Raw genomic sequence first — 10,565 nt, 5'->3', positions numbered from 1 at the left:
CTGAGTGGAAATGCCCTCAAAACCTGGGAAGTCTCAGAGCAGTTTCTGGCACCAGGGAAGAGGCAGTGCCCCAAGGCCTGCTCTCCTGGGAAGGGCAGATGTGCTGGTTCCATAACAGGAATCCAAGGCAGTTCCTCTCCCTGCTCCCATGACACCAATTCCTGGGCAGAGTTTTTCATTATGTCTTGAAAAATCTCACCACAGTTAACTCCTGCAAAATTCAAGCAAGCCTGCATCATCTTACCTTTCCTATTGACTTGCTGTGGTACACATCACTCAAAGTTAGATTTTAAAAATTTAGGAGTAGAGCAGATGGCTTTTCCTTTATGTTTTTATCTAGAATATTATCAAAGGGAGACAGATAATACAATTTCTGGCATCCAGTCATGCACTTGAAAATGATAATTTCTTCACAATTTTCATTTATATCTTCCTCTGTTTCCCTGGAAATGGTATATGAAGCCCAGCTGTCTAATTTTTCTACTCCACTCTCTGATGAAACACTAAATGTGTCACATCCAGGAGCACTCTGAAGACTGATTTAATATCCTCTGATTACTGCCTGAATTCTGACAGTTGCCTGGGTCTTTAAGAGATGATTAAAGAAACAAAACACATTAAATCTTGTCAGTTGTCCCAGGCAAGTTTAAAAGAAGAATTCTATTAGTTAAACTTCACATTTTCTGACTTCACCTTGCACTGGCCTCTGTGTAACAAAGACCAACACTTCACCTGAAATTTGGATTTTAACATATCAGTTTGTTTCTGACCTATCCTAAAAGCTTTTATTTTTTTGCTCATTCACCATTTGTGCCTTCTGCACATTCCATCCTTTGGCATCTCCTCACAACATTGCTGATCCCACAGGGACACCAGGAATTCTGCCTGTATTTCACTGGTCATTTGCCTTTGCATAAGCAGCCTTGGAGAAGGAATCAAGTTGTGAAATTTCTTGCTCTGGAGAGCAGGAGCAAATATTCCATCACATCCCAGTGCTGAGAACAGCAGCATTTCAGGCTTTAGCCTTCCATCCACACTATCTGTTCATATGGGTTTTCTTGCTTCCCCCTCAATTTTACAGCAAAGCCCATATTTTCATTAAATGAAAGGTAACAGAATAAAGAGAAATGGAGGATGAACAGAAGTACAGTGATATACACCATGATAAAAGCAGTGTTTGAAAGTTTCATCTTAGGAAACTTAATTTCTAATATAATTCTTATGGAAAAACACAGAATTTCACAGAAATCCTACCAAAATCAATGAGATATTGCATATAGACTCGTGGGAGGAAAAAGTTGGCTGCCTACTACTTCTGCATTTTTACTGTCTGTCAGCAGTTTAAATCTTGAAACTACAGATTTCCAACTTCCTAAACTCTTCTAATGGATTTTATATAAATTCAGTATCAGTTTCACGGATTAAGCAATTTAAACACAGTTCTTCCAAGTATTAGAAGTAGGTGAAAGCTGATGCATAGTCTAGAAAGGATGTTTAGAGATCAGTTGTGTTTTTGCCCAACTTCAGAGACATTTGAACACAGCAGAGGTGTGCAGGACAAGGAGTTGTTTCCATTCACCTTTTTGAAAAAGACAAACAGTACCAAATTATTTCGTAAGGAAAAAAAGTGACTCTTTTACACAATCTTTAAAGCCAATGCTGTTCACATGATACAATCACGGAGATTTTAAGGATACTCAGACCAGCAGGAACTTGCACTTCCTTCCAAAGCTGAAAGATAAGACAAAGAAGCCTCTGCAAACCCTACCCCTCACATTCTTCATTCAGATCAATAAACATCTGAGCCAAAGCAGAGATATGTTTGCATTTTGAAATATCCTTTGTGAAGTGACATTTTTAGCAAGTTTGGCACAGAGAAACCTCACTGGGAGAAGACACTGACAAATCTTGTTTTCTCAGTGTCTCACTAATGACACTGAGTGAATTCCCACTTCTTATATGGAGTCAGGAACAAAATAAGCACTAAACAGAATCATGTAAGTCAATAATACAAATTAGAGATAAGAAAATATCTGATGAAATTATACCTCACAGAGTACATATTGTAAAGATTATTCCTTCCCTTCTTCCCTCCCCCTTATCTGTAACATTTTGCAGTCTCTAAAGCACACTTAGCTCAGCTCCTGGTGCTGTACATGTCTACATCTTCTGGGGTGGACTGACCATGATCCACAAGCTTTGGATCAAGCTTAAATTTTGATGTCTTCCCTGTTCCTGTTAGAGATAGTAAAGAAATATGGTTAAAAAGTATGCATATACTTGAGCTGTAAGGAAGTAAAGCTTAGTGATACATTTTGAGAATTTCTGTAATACTAAACACTTAGAAAAGATCAAAACCTGTCTGTTCTAGTTCAAAGTGTGCTAGGAAGTAATAGAGTAGGATGAGGGCATGCTGGAATGCTGAGTGCAGCAGTGGATGGAGAGCAGGACCTCTTCTCGCTCTCCAACACCACTTCCTAACCCAGCAGAATGAGAAGAAATTGTGATGCTTTGCCCAACACGTGGAAAGGGAGGGAAAGTTTGAGGCATGGAAAAAAATCTCCAGCGTTTCTTGCCCCAGCACTCCCAGGAGCAGAGCTGGCTCCCAAAACCAACCCTGCCAGATCTCCCCTGAAGCTGCTGCCAGATGGCAAGAATTCTAAATGAAGACAAACACTCTTACCTAGTTTCACTTCATAACTTCCAAAACCCACAAACTGAGTTCAGTAAAACACTGAACCCTCCCACTCACTAAAGGACAGTGCACAGGCTGACATATTTAATGATACTGCAATTCCAGAGGATCCAGGGGAACATAAAGGCAGCTTTTCTGAGGCTGTGTCTCCTGTTCCTGATCTGATTCTTTTCCAGCTACAAGGGATGTTACATTCTCCTGAAAGCTTTGCCCCATTTGGACTGAGAAAATAAACATCTCTGGCAACACAGATTAATTTAGGACATGGATATTTCTGGCTGTATTAGGGACATGAACTAATTCCCCCTATGAAAGCAAAGACAGATCTATAAACACAAACCAAATAAAGACACTTTGGCCTGTAGCAAGTGTAAAAACAGATCAAAGCATTCCACAAACTAAATCAGAAAAAAATTCAGGTGCAAAGCAAAGATGTGAATGTATACTCCAGTGAAAATAAAGGAAAAAAAAAATTAAAACCCTCATCCAAGTGAGATATTAATTTTAAAGAATTAAGGACTTCAGTTAAACTAGATATTGCTGACGTAGACTTCCCTTTTACTAACTAGACATTGTTGAGGTAAACTTCCCTTTTTTTAACATAAGCCGGATTTAAGGAACTGATAAATCAGGAGACCTGTCAACTTAATCAATAGACTCCAAGGACACGATGTGATCATAAATCAGATAGTCTTGAGAAAACAGCATCCAGGTGTCACCAACACTAAAAGGTTAAAAAGGCAAAGCGAGGAAGACACATCTTACTTCATCATTTTGAGACCCCACCCCCTAAAAAGGACCACCGACCCATTTCAAAGAACAAACTACGCATGCTTAATTGCTTTTTGGCTAATTACCATACGAAGCGGGGAATGGGATGGACCAGAGTCATGAATATGCATTTGTGTTTTGGGTATTCAACACTTTTGTACATAAAAAGACCCTGTGATCATCTGTAAATTGCGCGTGTGTATTTGGGAGCTATCCCGCACGCTGCCCGGCGTCGTAATAAACATACACTTTCTAACTTCAAACTGTTAGAGAGTCTTTGTCCGTCAGAGTTGGATATTGGTATTAGATCAATATCCATATTTTTTTAACAAATCACAAGTATGTTCTGCTTGCTTGCTTTCCAGAAAAAAAATAAATCTCTTGTAACAATTCCTTCCTTCCAAGTGATTTCCTTGTAACAAATAAAATTCAGAAGTTGCCCTTAAAAAGGTAACAATATTTTAAAACAAATGTAGTTCTCCTTTAATAGGTAATTCTACTGTTTCCTCTTACAAATTGGACTACCAAATTTTTGTCTTTTAAATAGGCTTTTACATGATCTAGTTAATTATCTCAACCACTTAAGATGCACAAGGAACCACTGCAGAAAACCCAGCAAAATAAAATCCAATGTTTCATTTCTCAATTACACACTCCTCTTTCATTCCACTATGGATCATCTCTGCACTGTTAGCAGAGGCTAAAAGTAATGAAATCCATTTGAGACTTCAATCTTCTAATTATAGTCCAAATTAAAACCTTTTTGTGTGATTAGCAGTTGGATTATTCCTTATTTTTGGCCTATAAAAGAACATGGTTCATGCGGTTGGTGCCTATATCGCTGAGTCCGGCCAGCCCTGACACCACAGCAATATCTGGGTCTTGGCTTGCCAGGAGCGTAGCGTGGCGATGGCAGAGAGAATAAGAAGGGACTCTCGAGGGGGTAAATCCAACAGGGCTTTATTGGGCTCCGACGTGGAGTCCTCACCTCGGGGTACCAACCTCAGAGAGACCCCAGGTAGGACTTTGCAACAACTTTTAAGGGGGGGTGTAACACAGAGGAGGGTTCAGTCAGATCGCCAATGGGGTACAGTAAGGGTGTGGCTCAACATACAATAGACAGGTGCAGTAACCATCCAGAAAATAATGGGAGGGGGAAGCCTGGATCCTGTCCAGTCACTTGATGCTCTCCTTGGAACATTCTGGATGCAAGGAGAGGCCCCCAAGTGACTGACAGGACCAGAGGGTTATATAACAAATGACTGACAGATAACTGTAACTGGGGGAAAACCATAAGGGGAAGAACATGGAGGGGGGTACATAGAACAAACCATTGCATATAACTTTACAAAACAACTATAAAGGTGAACATAAACAAAATGCACCACCACAGGTTCATATTAATATTGGTTCTATGACATTATTGAGAGAGAACAGCAAATATAGAATTCTGATACTATGACAGGGTCCACAGTGAGAATATTATCACCTCCCCAAGGTGCTGAAATATATATTAAATGACAGCATGTAAAATACGCTCTCAGGAATAATATGCACTGACAGCCTGCTCCAGTTTACAGCAAGAGTAAGTGCAAAATTAAGTCAACTAATTGGATTTGCAAGTTACCCTGAGATTACACTTGAAATGTTTAATTCACCTGATGAAGGCACTGGATCTTCATTACAAGAGTCTACTGGAGAGGATTCTGTTCTGTTAAATGATTTTGACTTAACAGCAGACTCAGATTTGGTACTAGAAATTCCCTTCTTTTTCTTATCTTCTTGCATAACTGGTTTTGACTCTTGCTGCAGCTGTGAATCAAACATGAATAAAAGAAAGCACATGGGTATATGCTTAATACATTATTGCAAAATAAAGCTTTCAAGTCTGGGAGCTTATCTTTTATGAAATTATTTTCAGATATGACATCATACAATGATATTCAACTAGTCAGCTGCACACAAGGGACACAGCTGGAAAAAGTAAAATGCATGAAACCCCACAGATCAGATAGAATAAATTCATTTATAAGGGCATTTGTCATGAGTATATACTTTGGACTGAAGGTGTGGTTTTACCTGAGACCCTCCAAGAACTTCATAAGTTCATTTCCAGGTGAGGAGCCTTTAGCCTTACACAAGACTGAAATATCCCTGAGTGTTTACAGAACACTTACTACCCCTAGTTAGCAGAAGATGGAAAGATAAATCATGGTTACACCCTAGTAATGACAAATAATGTGTCTTGGGAAGAGATTTCACTCGGGAAAAAATGAAGTTAATAAAAGTGTCTGTACCACATCAATTCTTGTTTTGCTATCAGTTTAATGACAGTTATCTGAATCTTATTTTCAAAACTCAGAATTCCATTTGTGCTTCTCAGAGGAAATAAAAGGTGAGGACTGCATGCCAATGAACACTGTAAATTTAAAGCAAAATACTTCTACATGTTAATGTAACTGAGAAACTGAAATTTTATTGGAAAAGAGCAATGAAAAATTACTGTGCAAAGCTGCAATTTTACTTGGGAAGTGCTACTTTCGTAAAGGTTTTATAAATTTCCACTTGAGAAAAAACCCTTTTGGGTTAGATAAAACCCACATTTAATTCTGGGATTACTAACCCAAATTCCATATGTCATTTACAGAAGGTTCATATTGCCCTCTACTCTCTGCTGGCAAGGTCTCAGCTGTTTACTATGTCCTGTTTTGACCACTTCACTTAAAAACCAGAAACAACACAAAACACACACAAAGTCCCCTAAAACCAGAAAAAGTAGAGAAACTAGAGGAAAATCTGAGAACAAGAATTGTCAGAGATAGAAAGCCTGCTTTAAAAAGCAAGGTTATAGTGGGGAAGAGAATGTCAAAAACCCTGATAACTTTTCCATATACAGTAGGTCAATATAAAGAGGTTACTGACCATTTATTCACTATGGCTTCAATGAGGACAGGACAAAGAGAAGAACTAAATCAGACATGGACAATTCATATCACAGGGTAAATAAACCAGACTTCCTGTAAGGGCTGTAGAAGAGTAAGCCAGTCATACCTACTGTAATCCTGAGTGTCTTTAGTCTTGTCTAAATTCAGGGCCTGGTTAAGACCAAAGCTTGAATCAAAATGGATCCTTTAAGCCAAGATAAAAAAGGAGCTGTGAGAGAAACTTTTTCTTCTCTTGTGCACCCTGCATGCATTGTGGGACTAGAGAGGATCTCAACATCTACTGGTGTAAAAGGTGTGAAAACAAACACTGAAGTGACAAAAAGATCAGATTGGGGCTTGTGCCTTGCTTAACACCATCAGTAAACCCTGAATAGCATCAGCAGAAGAGTCCACAACTTTCCAAGCTCCCTCTCAATGTGTAAGTTTTCATTACTTCCCAAGTCCTACCTTGGTGACAGTTTCCTTGTCTGCCCACAGTGACCTCACAGCCTCATAGGTCTGATGACTTTCAGAAAGTAAGTTTTCCCGTTATCTATTTTTTTAGAAAAACATAATTTAACAACAGCTTTTAAAATACAAAGACAGACTATTCAAATGAAATTACTTATGTTTGTATGAGAACACGCTTGACCCCATACTAAGGCATCTACTTTTAAAGAACTAGTGCATATTTCCCTTACATCAAGCAAATTGTAAATAATAATTAAATTGGTATTAGGAATCCACAGGAAACATTTCCATGCTAAATCCATCTACTCCAAATGAAATCAAAGCCTGATCAGCAAACAGTATGCTGGCAGTGTTGGCACAATAGATGGGGTACCAGGTTAAAGGATCTAAACTTGCCCCACTATGTTGGAAATGACCACAGATAAAACCAGAAAGCTTACCTTAGCAATGACCACTGACTGAGCTGGGTAACAAACAGAATATCCTACAGAAGTAAGTCCCAATGGATAAGCAATTTTCTCAAATCTAGAACCTGTACAAAGCCAAATACTTTGAATAATTAGGCAAAAATGAAATGCAACCTAAGTAGTTGTAGCAATTAAATGCAGGAGATATTGAGATTCTGAAAGAGAAATAATCCCAAACTAGGCTTTCCAATATTATGAAGAACGAGAAGAATTGTATTATTAGTCTGTCTAGTCCTGCTATGCCAGCTCCCAGACAGCTCCTAACAGCAATCAATCATGTCCCTTCATTTATCAGGAAGGATTTATTTTAGTCACACAGGCTTTTGCCAATGTTTCAGAAGAGCATTCTGACCACTGTAATTGTTACATGCTCCATACCCCACAGAACAATAATGAAAACAAGCAAACCCTACCTTTTCTTGCCAGCACTATACCAGACAGGCCTGACACTGTAATTACAGTGGCTTTGGGAAGAAATTCTGGGGGGCGGGTGTTCAGGAAAACATAAGCATCTAAGAGTTGGAGAAAAAAAAAGACAAAAAAGAAGCAGGGCAATTCAGTATCAGTAATTTTATTTCATTTCCCACTTAAGAAATAAAGGTGAAAAATTTGATTTTATTTAGAGTCTATATAGATGAAATGAGACAGATATGTTGCCTCAAGTTTGCCTGCTTTTCACTGTTTGCATTTTGTTCTCACACAGCTTCAAGTAAACTATGTATATTTTTAGAATTGTTTAAATTCTTCTCCTCTGGGAGGAGAAAAAAGATTGATGGTGATGTTCACCAATGAGGTCAAAGAGGTGGCTACCTGTGTAGCCAATCTTGGCCTGTCTGTAAAATTGTATATAATATGGAGTCAGAAAAATAAAGTAGAAGCTTTCCTGCTTGACCTCCTGCTGGCCTGCGTCATCCTTTCGTGCTCCTAACAGCAGCCGCAAGTGTGACTCTCCGTCACAAGTGTGACCTCGATGGTGGAAAAGGAGTTCAGCCTTCTGTGTGTCTGAGGTAACAAGTGGTAAGAGATGATGACCTCTACCTATTCCTCGGATGATGCCCTCATGATGGACCTTCGGTTTGGGGTCCTAGAGACGGAGGAAGCCTCTGTTTCTAGAGAGGACTTCCAAGAATTGTTCTATTATTCTAGAACCCAGGGTTCTTTCTGCAGCGTTCAGGCAGCTTTCTCCACATTGGATTGGAAACTGTTAGGTGACCATTTGCTGGACGTTTTCTCTACCGGCTGGGCTGTAGAGATTTTGTGGTTGCTAATGACCTGGAAAAGGCTGGAAAGGGTGCTGCTTGGTATGCAGCTTCACAGTTCTGGGGCTTCAGAGGATGGCTCCAGCCTGGTACTGTCTCCCAGGCTAGGTCCCAGGGGAGATGGCAGTGCCTTTTCTCCTGTCCCTGCACCGCGAACGCGCCACTGGAGTAGAGGAGATTTAGCCCCCATTCCCGCTTGCATGGTGCCGGCAGGAACATCAATTCCTGCCCCACGCAGATGCAGGAGTGAGGAAAGCCTGTCTGAAACGAATCCCTCGCAGACCCCGGGGCTAGCTCAGTTTCTTGGGAGGCTTTGGGGGAATATTTCAGGGATAGGGCAAAAGATCCAAAAGAGGCTCTTACCCCCAGGGTTGATCCAAGACGTTTATTCCAGGAGGGGAAACGAGGGCAGGAGGCCCAGAGGGCAAGGGAGGTCCAGAAGGAGGGAAAGAGGGCTGGAGCCTTGGAGAGCCAGAGGGCAAGAAAAAGAAAGAGGAAGGACAGGGCCTTATCAAGGCTCCTGCCCAGGGGGAATGGCTGGACCTCAGCCAATTGGGTCAAGAAAGGAAGGAAGGGTCAAACTACATGGTTACAGGCTTCAGGGGTCCTGGGGAAAAAACATTCCCCAGAGAAATACACCTGTCCTCCCTCAGCGCGGCAGCACAGGAGGGCGTGGGGTCCACAGAGCGGACCTCACCTGTACCTGCATCCCGCAGGCATTGGAGTGCGGGGGATCTTAGGGCTTGTGGAAGCCCTGTGGGACCGGCGCTACCAGCACCACCGACTCAGGTGCCGCGGAGGCGGCAGCAGAAGGTCCCTTTCCCCCCCTGTGCATTCCCGGCGCGGGAAGCGCCGAGAGCGCGTTCGGACCGGGGAGGGGGGGGCGGTCACAGTGGACTGCCCTCATTGTGGGATTTCCACGAGATATTTCGTGGAAGAAGACGGCGTGGGTTGGCGCCGTCCTGGGGGGTCAAGCAAAGCGGCCCCGGACCCGCGCGGCGGGGGCCCGCAGTCCCCCCGCGGCTCTGGGCGCGGCTCCGGGCGGCCAGCCAAGCCTGCTCGGGGGAACACGGCCCCGGAGAGTGAGAGGCCGGCTCCGCAGAGTGAGAGGCCGGCCCCGGAGAGTGAGAGGCCGGCTCCGCAGAGTGAGAGGCCGGCCCCGGAGAGTGAGAGGCCGGCCCCGGAGAGTGAGAGGCCCGCCCCGGAGAGTGAGAGGCCCGCCCCGCAGTGGGCGGGAGGGCCGCCCACCACTGGAGTTCGGGCGGCCGGGGAGACCATGCTGGGAGCGGTACCCGCAGCCCTTCCCGCAGCTGCGGCTCCGCCGAGAGATGCATGGGGGAGGTGGCGCTCGGGTGACCTTCGGGCTGTACAGCCTGGCTCTCCAGCGAGTCTTTCACCCCCTGAGAGCCCCCCTCCTTCCCCCGTGGCTTCTCCCCCCCAATCGTCCGTGTCCTTGGAAGCGGTGCCGCGCGGCGAGTCCCTCAAGGCGCTGCGTTCCCCCCCCGCGCTGAGCCAGAGCGGCTCCGCAGTTTTTACTTTTCGGGGGGACGACGCAGCTGGCGACAGGCCGCTGTTCACCCACGGCAAGGGGTCCCGGGATGCCGGGTCGCCTTCGGCTGGCCATTGGACGCTGCCACCGTGTCAGGTGACGGTCCGGCCGCGGGACCGCGCACGGTTTTGGGAGGATGTCCGATCCAAGGCTGATGCCGTGGGTGGCCGTGGTTCGGCACGGCGCCCCCTGAAGGGCAGGGATGAATTCCCCAGCTCTGCAGGTGCTGCGAGACAGGCACCTGCCTCTGTCCCCGTGGAGTCTACTGGATGGGATTCAGAGGACGATGATGCCTCGACGGGCGGTCTGCGAGTTTTCCCTGTGCTTCGGGAAGCTGGTCACAAGAAACATGCCCATTTGTCTTGGCAGGCATTGATTGATCTCAGAGATAGGGTTGGTAAATACGGTCTGGGGTCTCCGGAGATGATG

General features: G+C 43.8%; 1 long non-coding RNA gene across 2 annotated transcripts; it reads right to left on the bottom strand.

The window, feature by feature from the left end:
• Positions 1-1,821: 1,821 nt before the first annotated feature.
• LOC136373470 (uncharacterized) lies at positions 1,822-5,154 on the bottom strand. 2 transcript variants are annotated; one of them, XR_010745647.1, is made up of 2 exons: positions 5,125-5,154; positions 1,822-2,235 (listed from the first exon to the last, which is right to left on the bottom strand). It is a non-coding gene; the product is annotated as an uncharacterized lncRNA (long non-coding RNA). The 2 variants fall into 2 exon arrangements; XR_010745648.1 differs by having other exon boundaries at positions 1,822-2,229; positions 5,125-5,147.
• Between the last annotated feature and the right edge of the window lie 5,411 nt (positions 5,155-10,565).

Source organism: Sylvia atricapilla, chromosome W (genome assembly GCF_009819655.1).
Source record: "Sylvia atricapilla isolate bSylAtr1 chromosome W, bSylAtr1.pri, whole genome shotgun sequence".
NCBI lineage: Eukaryota > Metazoa > Chordata > Aves > Passeriformes > Sylviidae > Sylvia > Sylvia atricapilla.
The sequence above is the reverse complement of the archived record's forward strand: the minus strand, read 5'-3'. Positions and strand labels throughout refer to the sequence as shown.